The 10,194-nt window shown below is 42.3% G+C and overlaps 1 non-coding gene across 1 annotated transcript; it reads left to right on the top strand.

The window, feature by feature from the left end:
* Positions 1 to 4,219: 4,219 nt before the first annotated feature.
* Positions 4,220 to 4,292, top strand: TRNAK-UUU (transfer RNA lysine (anticodon UUU)). The gene has a single exon. It is a non-coding gene; the product is annotated as a tRNA-Lys (tRNA).
* The last annotated feature ends 5,902 nt before the right edge of the window (positions 4,293 to 10,194 follow it).

Here is a 10,194-nt window from a genome sequence, read left to right as displayed (position 1 = left end):
AGCATCTTTGGAAAATTTGAGCAGCATTCAGGAAACAGTGAACAACCTGCGAGAGGAATTATCTAACCTACAAAAATCCAGGGACATTATTCAACTAAAAACTAAGTTTGAGGAACAGGAAACAAACATCCAAGCTAGCTTGAACGAACTTCAAAATGTTATTTCTAACATTAAGATCCAACTTGAAACCAACCCTGCACCCGAAGACATACTTCTGATCAATCGAACAGTGGCCGATCTACGAAACGAACTCGGTAGTTTTCGGGATGAGATCCCGTCTCTGATATCCTTCGCAGAACTTGAAAACTCGGTGAAAAACATCAGGGAGAAACTTCAAACCGTCGAAGAAGCCATTGCCAACTTTCCTTCGTCCGAGGAACTGAAAATTATAGGAAAGTCTGTGGCCAACATCAAACTGCAACTCGAGACGTACGAGGATTTCGGTAAAATCCAAGGCACCGTAAGCCACATTGAGGACACTTTGTCGACCATGAGAACTGATCTATCGACCGTGCAGGAAGCTTTGGAATCGAAATTGCCAGGCATAACGGAAACCCTGACCACCGTTCAACAGCAAATTGCCAAGCTGGAAAGCCTTAACACCGAAACCGAACTTTCACACTTCCATCACCTGATCGACGACATACAGAGCAAGTTGGAAACACTGCAGCAATCAACCCCCACACAGGACGACATGACGCGACTCCGCGATGCGCTGGGTACGGTAGCCGACGCCAGTGAGCTGGACGCCGTGAGAAAAGCTTTGACCGCGCTGCAGAATACAGTCGCCAACTTACCAACATCGCAGGAACTGAAAGCCGTGAAGAGGACAGTGAATCGTTTGCTCAAATCCGAGGACGTGAAAAACATTCAGATTGAAATCATGCAAATTCGAGACACCATCGCCACGATGCCCACCAACCAGAACGTCAACGAGCTGCACACTCTGTTCGCAGAAATCAGAAATCAGGTTCACGACCTCGCGACACAAAACTCCAAACTGAGGCTCGTCGAAAGCTTGCAGCAGATCATCGCAAACGTGAAACTTCGAATGGACGACGTGGAGACCGTTCAAGAGTCTGCTTTGGCTGATTTTGCCGACAAGCTTCGCGAACTGAACGAACACTTCAAGCAACTTCGCGTGGAAATCAAGATCAAGCCTTCTTACGACAGCATCGTCAACCTCTTCAGCGAACACCTGGAGCCCGTACAGAACAAACTGGATGACGTGCAGGAGGAACTGCGAGCCAACGTCGGCAGCCTGAACGTTAGCCTCGACAACTTAAAATCGACAGTCGTCCTAGAGATATTCAGCATCCCAAATCGAGAATTTCCGTCCCCTTTCAATCCACGAAGCAAACTCTACATGCTCACTCCTGTCAAAGCATACCATCAATTTTACCTCAGGGGAAAACTTCAGTTTGTCAAGGTAACTTACTGGTCGCTACTGCGAGCCCTTCACTATCCGACTATGACTGTGACGAATATAGGGGACGAACCTAAAGTCCGTAATGTAGAGCTGGTTGATTTCACACATCCCGAAAGTGGAGAGACTGCATATGCAGAGGATGCTTCGCAAATCATTGACAATCAAGTCGGCGATAAACTGTATGTAGAGAACCCCACGCTCTCTCCAGCACAAAATCCCATCGTCATCGTGTTCCTTTTCTCACATGACGTCCAGTAGAAGCAAGTAAAATTTTGTTATGTAAACTTATTAAAGCTCAAACGAGACTTTCCTGATTAGCACAAAAATACACTGATATTGTGTGATCACGAGATAATTCGAGTTAATAATATGCAATGTAAAAGTAAATTCCAAGTTAACTCGGGTTAATAAAGCAAGTATAGCTCGACCACAAGGAAAAAAACCTTCCCTCAAAAGCGTTCGCACATCTTCAAAAGAAGGCACATTTTCTCCAATAGTGTTGTTCCCTCAAAAAACATTGCTTAAATTTCAATGTATCATATTCATGCAATAATTAACACACATTATTGCAGCTGAATTGAAAGTATATGTGAATGCCCATGGTAATGTAGTAATAGTAATAAAATAATAATAATGTCCTAGCACATCGTTTGGCATAATTTCACAGTTCAAACAGCACTTTTCATGGCTGAGTGGAGTTCCACTCTCCCCTCCATGTTCAAGTAAGGTGACCAGGAAACTTGTTTTTGAGCAGGCCGTCGGAGATACCATAGCAATAGTTTATTGTGGAATCCTACCAAGAAATCAATAGGTCTGGCAACACTGACGTTGCCCGCTCTGAAGGCTCCTTCCTTCTGTCTTTTTCCCCCACCCGCCAGCGCGATGGGGTCTGCGTAAGTTTCTTTCCTTGTGGTTCCACTATAAAAACATAATTGCTGTACTTACCTCTGTTGAAGTAAAGCTGTTCTTTCTCCTTCTTGCGAAAGTTTTCATGCAATTGAACACAACGTGCACCACAAGCACATATAGATCTCAGTCACTAGAGTTAATACAGCAAAAATGTCACTAACAATTCACGGCAGGAATGCTGTTAATATAGTCACTCGGTCACCTTCTCGCTAAGCACTGCGAAACGTCGAGGCGATGTATGGTGTCGTAGGAAACGATATCGATCCGTCTAGGCTACATACATCGTTCCGTCTTGCTCACACAATTAGAGGAAAAGAATTAGAGGAGAGGGTTAGATTTTTTTTGTAATTATCATAAATGAAAATTCCAAACTTTTCCATTAAATTACATATGTTTTGACGAAATAAGTAAATATACCTTTAGAAGAGTAACGGCGTGGGTAGGCCCGGCCTCCTGGCCTCATAGGACGCTTCGCCACTGCCTTGTAATTATAGACTGTATATTGTGTTTTCCTGGTATACATTACAAATTTAGTTTTTTTTACATTTAGTTGCAATTGATTGTTGCAGTCTTGTGTATTAAAGAAGGATACCATTTTGCAATTGACCAACCTCACCGAGCCGAGACATCGGCAGGCTGTTTTCCACTTGGCAGTGCTGATATTTTACATGTATTAAAAGTTCACAAGAGACTTGTAGGTTGGATGGACTAAGTTTGAACTTGGCAATAGAAATGTGGTCAAGTGTTCGGTGACACTAGTTCGATAGCTCTCTTTGTATATGAGGGTTTATTTAGAATGTAAATATACTGTTTCTAAATTACGTGTAAACTAGAGTGCTGCATCGAGGATATTTTGCTCGATCGTCTACTAGATCGCACGAATGGCTCGAGCGTGGGAGATACGATCGAGTTTGAGCGAGCGAAAGTTGTCCAATGCAGTACTCTAGTGTAAACGTTATCATTAATGACCTAATAATAAATAATATTCTAAGATACTTAGAGCGGCAATACAGCAGTTTACTTTACAATACAATACAATACAGCAGTTTAGAATCCTGCGTAATTTCCCACCGAGTTCACAAATAATTTATGAAATTTCCATCACACCAATACGTGTTGGAAGTTATGCATTGGGCCCCTTATAGAAGGGGGGCCCAACAAAGAATAAAGCCCCTATCACACGGAACTGGATTTCTAGTTGGTATGCCCTAGTTGGCGATGAACTGACTTTCTAATTAGTAATCATGGCCGCCCTGCTGACTGCTTGACTGGTTTTGAGGAATAGGACATGTTCTAATTGCTACTAACTTCTTCGACTAGATTCTGTGGAACAGCCAATCAGAGCAAAGTTTGGCCATGTGAAGATATTCTGTGAGTTTGTAAAGTAGCCTTTTTTTGTCTGTGGCTTCCGAGTGCATACAACACGAAAGGCATGTGTACAATTGAAAAAGCTAAAATATTCTTCCATACGTGTATAGTAAACGTTGTAAAGTATGTATTTTATCAGCGCCGTTCTTCTCTACCTAAAACCATTTAATGCGATGCGATATTCCTCTCGGTTGAATAGTTATCGTATTTTAAAAGTGTGAAGTGATATGTTTACATCTCGCGCGGCCGCCATTATGGAAACGAAAGACTATCGACAAGTACGGTATAACAAGTACCGTGTGAGGCGAAAACTAGCAAATGGGTAGCCAGTCCAGCGTCAACTAGAGCATTCAAACTAGAAATCCAGTTCCGTGTGATAGGGGCTTAAGCCCCCACTCCCTGGCCACCGGTTTCGGCGCTCCTGACTAAATTACTGACCATCTAAAAATTCTCAAGGTGCGCCACTATAAAGTTTCACACTCCCTTGACCGACAAATGACCTTGTCCTTGAGCGCCCGGATAGCTCAGTCGGTAGAGCGTTAGGCTTTTAACCTAACGGTCCAGGGTTCGAGTCCCTGTTCGGGCGATATACCTATTTTTGCCTCTTGATTTTCGCTGGCATAAGCTAATATCATGGAACAGTAATGGCGATTTAGCGCCACAACTCGGCGGCAGTTAATTTTCTTTCTTCCTAGGCAAAGATTGGCTAAAGCATAGGCCCAAATTTCAATGGATAACCGTACAACTATTATATTACTCGTCTTAAGATCGTTCGCTGGGGGACGGTGTACGTTCGAATCCGATTCTGGTTGGAATTTATTCGGCCTACATATAGGGCCGGTGGCAACCCACCATCGTGAGGAAATTGGGGAGCTTCGAATGAGTAAGCGTAAAGCTACTATAACGGCTGGGAATACGCCGGGCTGACCCCCCGAGTATTCCAATACTGGTTGCAGATCTCCACGCTTAGAGGTGACGAAGGAAAGCGTGGGAGGGAGACTGGCAGTCGGTGGGTAAGTGTTGAAGATTGTAAATAGTATTGCTTTCCGCTCCTCATTTATTTTTATTTTACTCCAGCTGGGAGATTCTTGCGAGAACGCGGAATTCTGGGAGCGTGATATTCTAACACAGCGGCAGCGGGAAGAGCATTTTTCAGCTAGCCTATCGGATGTGGGCTTTTGTGTATCTTATCAGTGTGCAAACGTATTTAATTACTGTATAATGCTAAGTGAATTAAAGGACTTGTATGATATGCAAATTTGTTGCTGTATCCGTTGTTCCAGCCCTATGATAAGGTATTCAATATGGCGTCATTCCTAGAGGTACTAGTTTTCCTTCGTGGTGTTACCTGGAAGGAATCTACAGACAGTAAGCCAAGGCCCTTCAGGGCTGTTGCGCAACGGATTATTATTATTATTTTCTGGGAAAGAGAGAAATTAAATTGAAACTAAGATATTTTCTGGATATACATGTAATTAATTGCACACACACACACACACACACACACACACACACACACACACACACACACTCACTCACTAACTCTTACCTTGTAACCAGTAGCGAAGCGTAGAGTTCCTAGCAGGGTAGGCACAAAAGTGCGATAATTTCCATTAGTTGCTTAAATCTGTAAAAGGAAACGGGGGCATGTCATGGAGAGTGGTTCGATGTCTCTCCAGGCCGCTTCTTTACTTGCCAGTGGCGTGACGTTTTCAAAAGTGTTGTTACCGGCCATCAGTACGATAATTATGTCTTAGACGTTCTCCTCCCGTCCAAAAAATGTCATGCATGGATCTAGATTTTTATTTTTGTTCATTTCGGGTTTTTTATTTGTTTGTATTTTTTCAACCCCTGATTTATGCACACCCCTCCAGAAAGAACTACCAATCATGAGACATTCGCGAAAATCCAACGAATAGTGCTCGAGCCCTGTTGTCAATTCTTCATCACTTTTTACTAAATTTATTTATTTATTTTGCAATTGAGGTGAAAAGGGCTAGAAGAATCCCATAAATTTCGGGTCAGTCTAACGTTTGTGTAGTGAGCAGACGACAGAATTCCGCACTTTCAGCGACTGTCAGTTTCGTACGTTCTACTGCTGCAAACTTAGTTTTTTTTAGCAAGACTTCTTCGCACAGAGAATTACACCATTGTTATCTGTTGTCTAACTAAAGGAATGGTTGTAATTAATTCCAGTCTTGCCTTCCTAGATAAATTAAATTCTGACACCTGTATGTGCAAGTAAACATAATTAAAATGTTGAATATTTTCGTCTCATTTGTTCAAACTCTATGCTAATCGTGACGATGAGAATGTATGGAGAATGAATTGAAGTTGTTCAGGGAAACATTGACATGACCACAATTAGGTCAAATGGCTTCGTAACGTGTGTAACGGTCGGATTGACCATTACTGGTTTTGGTATATTGTAATAAGTAATTGCTGGCCAGCTACAAGGTGTAGGGTTAAGTAATATGTTTCCATGAGTGTACTTTTATGTTATTATTGCATGTAAGTGTATATGCTTATTGGATTGTGTTTTGCTGGATGTTAGATTCCCCTGTTTTTTACCTCCCCGGTTGGGGGAGCTAGCTATCTTACAAAAGACCGTTGGCAGTGGAATTTTCCAACGCTACGGGGTCCACGTCCACGGACGTTTACCCCGACTATAAAAAGAGCCAGTGGGCTTTAGCAAAACAGTGTTTCCCCACTGATGGACGAAAGAGGAACGTCTCCTCAAGTTCAGTCCACTTATGGTGGCTAGACTGGATATAATACTGTAGCATCTGGTTATGCCAGCCCCTGTTGCTGTCCCAAGTCCCCTTTTAGAAAAATCTTTAATTATGTGGATATTTCCGTATTGAATAATTGATGTCCAAAGGAAGGAGCGAAGGCGTAAGGAAACGCATTTGAAATGAACGGAATATCATTTAAGCTGAGGATAGGCCCACCGAGATAGTTATGCTAACTCGGTGGTAAGGGAAGTGCCGATGGTTATGCCATAGGTGCGCAATTATATTGATTTAGAGATTATATATATAACAACTATAATAAACCAATATATCCTACGAGAATGTTACGATTTCAAGAACAACGGTACTGTCCATTTAACCAGTTGTATATTCACTTGCTGTATATGTGTAAACGAACCAGGGACATAAAAATATAAATTGTTATGTGAAACCCCCCCCTTTTGTATTTCCGGAGCAAATATAATCTGCTTGCTTGGCACCCAGGGTGAGGTGAAAGGAGAGATTGAGGGATTAAGACAGGAAGTAATCCAGAGGGCCGGATAGAAACGAGGGATAGGGGGCCGACACTATCACATATGGGTACTCGTCCGGGATATATCTTGTTGTATAAAATGTCGTCAGATCTATAGGTTTGAAAGATAGACGGACTGACGGACGGATAGATTTTTTAATTTTTACAACGAAGATCGTACAGAAGTGAATGTTATTACATAGCGGAAAAAGTAAAGTAGACAAAATGGCAGTACAAATTAATAGAGATTTGCTTGAACTGCTATTGGGTATTCAGGATATAAGCGATAAATCTCAGGAGGAAATTATTAGGGACTTAAATAATCTTGCTTTATCGCGCACTGAACAGCAGAGTGCTAAGGAAGAGGAGAAAAAAGTTCAGAAATTTCTCGATAAGTCCAATTTACCGATTCCAGTCTTCACGGGTAGCGATGACAAGATTTCGCCGCATGATTATTTGCAGGAATTGCGTAACTATAAAGATGTCATGGGCTTTTCGGAGAAGTCATTGTTTGGGAAGATTCTTCCGTTTTCGCTAAGGAGGGCTGCAGGGGATTGGTTTAGATTTTCACGCCCGTTTGAAGATTTCAAGAGCTTTGAAAATGTTTTTTTAGAAGAATATTATTCTGTAGATTATAAGAATGAGATCGACAGATTGATTCAGAATCCTTTCCAAATGAGCGAAGAATCTCTTGTATTGTTTATTCGCCGAATGAGAAAGCTGTTTTCTATGAGACAAAAAGTGACAGAAGAATGTGAAGTTATCGAACATATTCTATCTCATGCACACCCTAGTTTCCGAAGGCATTTGTATGGAAAGCAATTTCATACTTTTAAGGAATTGGAATATGAAGCTGCCATTGTTCAGAGGAGGTTGTATTCAGAAAGGCATTATCTTTTTTCTGAAGTTTGCAACACTGAAGAGGACACCTCACGAAGAACACGGGTAATACATTTAGCTTTGTCCGCGAGGACAAGCGATGGAGGAACCGAGAGTGACCAGCTACCCTTATGCTCTCTCAATCCAGGTTTAGGAAAAAGGATCAAGGGCTGTGAAACAACCGCGTTTCTAAGAAGGGGCATTGGCGGTGACGCGACCGTAGGGCAAAAGAGACCCTCTTTTGATGCAACTTTTGGACAAGCGGGGGCCAATAAAAATTCTGCAAAGTTAATTTGTTGGGGCTGCCGTTGTGAGGGCCATAAACTTCTGGAATGTCAACAGGCCAATAAAAGGAACCAACCCGCTGGAAAGGGAGGTCAGCAGCGTCCCCAAATAAACCTTCTGTCGCCCGCCGGGAGAAAACGCAGAAACAAAGGCCGTTTTTTGAATGGAGAATGCTGTTTTCAGCAAGACCTCGAACCTCTCATTCAATGTAAGATTAACAACAAACTCTTTGTATTATTTGCAGATACGGGAGCTTCAGCTTCTACGCTAAGTTTGGAGACAGCCAAGTTGTTAGAGAGGGATGGAAATAAATTCATGAAGACGAGAAAATAGAACATTTCATTAGCTGTTTGCTACTGTTTGTATTAATAACATGAAATTTAAGCATAAATTTATCATCCTTGAGAATTGTTTCCGTGATATAATCGTTGGAAGGGATTTTTTGAGGCAGAGTGGGATAATTTTGCACATTGAGGAGAACGGTTGGTCGTTCAAGGATAGCGACGTGATTTACACGTTCTCGAAGCGTGCATGTAAACGAGAATTCGCTGTTACAGTTATGCAGAGAAATAACGTGGTACAGGAAAGGAATAACTCGTCAGATCCCTCGAGCCTGGATGGATGCAACACACATGCACATGAGAATAGAGGGAAGTCTACGAATGAGGATACGGGCCAATTAGTGGATTCCCAAGGACTCGAAGTTCAGAAGACTGCAAACGCTGGTGCATTATGCTCTCTGAAAATCTCGAGAGAGGTAAAGAGAAAACGGAGGAAGGGAATAAAAAGGGAATGCAAATTTCCTCGAAAAAATTCAATTTCTTCGGACGAGAAGAACCATTCATTATCATTGTTGCCTTTTGCTTTAGAGGACAATGAAAAGGATGAATTACTGGTTTCTGAGAGGCTACAAAAAACTTCATCGATTGTTTCAGAGCAAATGAGAGACAGTTCGTTATCTCATATAATGAAGCAACTGAAGGGAAAGCATTTCTCTGGGAGTAGGAAGTATAAGGGGAAAGTTGCTAAGTTGGCCAATCAGTCGTTTTTGGATGAGGAGGGAGTTTTGTGCAGGAGGATAGACTGCAAGCAAGATTCTAAGGGAACAGCCAAGATATGGGTCCCGTTGAGTTTGAAATCTCAAATATTGACGTCACATCACGATTCTGAATTTGCAGGACACAATGGGAAGCTGAAAACTTTGTCGAAAATCAAGGAGAAATATTCGTGGCTTGGAATGACACGAGATATATCTCGCCACGTCAGAAGTTGCGTTCCCTGTACTGTTTCCAGCAAAAGGAAGATAGAAGAAGTGAGCCTGAAATACAATAAAACGAGCCCAGCCTTACTTCAGGTGTTCCAGGATGAAGAGAACGAGATCAAACGTAAGCCATGTAAATTTCGCATTGGAGACAAGGTGTGGCTGAAAGAGCACACTACATCTGGTAGATTGCGTGGCGTTAATGGTGAACTTGAAACGGAACACTCAGGTCCATGTTTAATGTCTGGAAGGATTAAAGAAGATACTTTCAGGGCAAAGAATGGGAAGGATTGTCCGATTGTGGAATGTGAACCAGGCCAGTTGTCCAGCCATAAACCACCAGCTTTTGCTGTGAGGTGGAGGGACAGAAAACAGCCAAGGGGAGCCACGCGACAACTCATAATGAGGGTTAGGTAGATTACCGTCTGGCCGCCTAGACAGCTATCGCAGAGGTTATAATAGGCACCGACCGGCGATCTTCTTTTTATTTGTTATTTTTTATTTAGTTTTCATATGTATACAACTTACTACTATTTTCTTTCATTCACACAACACTGTTTATTTATTTGCGTGTCTCCAAGTTGTAAACAGAAATACACATTGTGGACTCGGTTGAGAGTCGAACCAAGAACTCTGTCAGGAGTCTAAGCCAAGGACTCGGTGAAGAATCAAACCAGGGACTCAGATGGGAGTCAAACAAGGACTCGATCGGGAGTCGAACCAGGGACTCGGTGGAGAGTCAAACCAGGAACCAGAGAAAACCAACTTCAAGGAAGATGCTGCCAGGAAAACTTCATAC

The sequence above is a fragment of the Lepisma saccharinum genome, chromosome 13, assembly GCF_977018435.1.
Source record: "Lepisma saccharinum chromosome 13, izLepSacc3.1, whole genome shotgun sequence".
Lineage (NCBI taxonomy): Eukaryota > Metazoa > Arthropoda > Insecta > Zygentoma > Lepismatidae > Lepisma > Lepisma saccharinum.
This window is presented reverse-complemented; position numbering and strand designations above follow the sequence as displayed.